We start from the raw sequence: 1,905 nt of genomic DNA, 5'->3' as shown, positions 1-1,905 counted from the left end.
GATATTTTTCATTCCTTGTTATTTTTGTGGGGGTTGTGGTTAGTTTCTTTAGGACAATGTTTTCCTTCTAGTACCTTCTATAGGAGTGGATTTGCAGATCTTCCTTAAAGTTTGTTTTTCACAGAATGTCTTTCCCCATCTATTGTTTCTGAAAGTTTTTCTGGTATAGTAGTCAGGGCTCGTGTCTGTAATCTATAGAATTTGTAGAATATCTGTTTTGGTCTTTCCAGCACTTAAAGTTTCCATTGATAATTCAGGTGTTACACTAATGAATCTGCCTTTATATGTTATTCAATCTTTTTCCTTACAGATTTTTTTCAAGAAAGCTACATCAAATATTTTCTTTAATTTTATAAATTCTCTGCAATTTATATGTTATTTTAATCATCAGGAAAAACACTTGAGATTTTTGTGACATTTGACAAGCACCTGAAGTCAGGAATCCTGCTTCTCAACCACTTCATTAAATACAAACACACATTGTCTGGAAGGAGGAAAGTCTCTGTAATGTTTACCAGCTCATGCTCAATATTCTTCTGAATATGGATAGTAAAAGTGATCCAGGGCAAATGACAATTTAGCCTATCAAAAATTTCTGTTGAGGCCATCAATCACTTTCATGTCCTCCAGCTCAATTCAAAATCACACACCTGTAAGTTCTGTTTGATTCTTTTCTCATTGAAACTCTTGGTCAAAACCACCACACCCTTCTGTATGTTGTCAGACCTGGAGTTTGGTTGTGTTTCTTGGCAATGGTCTTTAAGATAGGTTCCTCCAGGAGGTATAGGCTATCACTATTACCCAGTTTGGGTCTCTGTGGGATACCAGGGCACTGTGGGCAACTAGAACAATATTTTTGGACTCACAGAACTCCAGAAGTTTGCTCTGGTTGAGTTACGGGTGACATTCTACCTGATTCCGAGTGGGCCCGTATTTTAGCCCTGGTTTGTTATGAAACCATTCCAGCTGTGGTTGAAATTGGACACCTGATGGACTTGGTTAAACCTCAGTCTTTATAGTTCTCCAGTGCCTCCCATGTATCAAGAATGTCCACTACTTCTAAAATAATTTTTTCACAGCATCCTTTGGCAGAATTTCCTCTCCAGGCTTCATAGCAATTAGTGTATGAATAATGCAGAGATCTATATGATCCAGCCCAAGTTTCTTCATTGCTCTCTCTAGGCACTGACAAACCAACTCTGGTCTAAGGAAAGTAGTCCAAATCTTCACAGTTACATCAGGCATCTTGTCTTGGAGAGCCTGTCCAATGAGAAGGAGAGAGATTTGTGAGTGATTGTGTGTATAGAAGGAATAATTAGATCATGCTGGCCACTGGCTATCCTGGAGAAGTTTGTACTCTTTGTGTAGAGCACTAGTGTGCATTAGGTCTCAAGTGAGTCTTTCCCTTGAGAACTTCTTATAGACATTTGGTGCCAGCCCAGTTTATGCCCTGGGAGTCAGGGAAAACAGAATTAAGCAAATAAAATGACATTTTTCTTACAAGGCCACCACATTCATTAAAGGCATTTGTGAAATCCTTGTGCTCAGCACTAAACATGCTTGGTATATATAGTTTCTGGTTCCTTCACTCCAGGCCTTCTGGATGATGAATGTGAACATTCCTGAGGGATGTTTACAATGTGATTATTTCTCTACTTGCTTTAATGTAACTGTCTGCTTTAAGGAACCTAAAGAGAAGAGCTGGACTTTATGCAATAAATTACAGTACAATGAAGGGGAGAAAATAGCATGGGCAGGAGATGAATTTGAAAAGTAAGAGGAAAATAAAATAAACCAACCTCAAATAACTTGAAGTGCCCCTGGAGACCTATCTTATTCTAAATAAAGCACTCTTTTTTTGTTTGATCTTCCCATGTATCCTGTCACACGTTTGCCTCTTATCAG

The 1,905-nt window shown here is 38.4% G+C and overlaps 1 pseudogene; it reads right to left on the bottom strand.

Annotated features, from left to right (window-relative positions):
• Positions 1 to 585: 585 nt before the first annotated feature.
• LOC130874292 (aldo-keto reductase family 1 member C15-like) lies at positions 586 to 1,245 on the bottom strand (annotated as a pseudogene).
• Positions 1,246 to 1,905: the final 660 nt, after the last annotated feature.

This window comes from Chionomys nivalis, chromosome 1, assembly GCF_950005125.1.
Source record: "Chionomys nivalis chromosome 1, mChiNiv1.1, whole genome shotgun sequence".
NCBI lineage: Eukaryota > Metazoa > Chordata > Mammalia > Rodentia > Cricetidae > Chionomys > Chionomys nivalis.
This window is presented reverse-complemented; position numbering and strand designations above follow the sequence as displayed.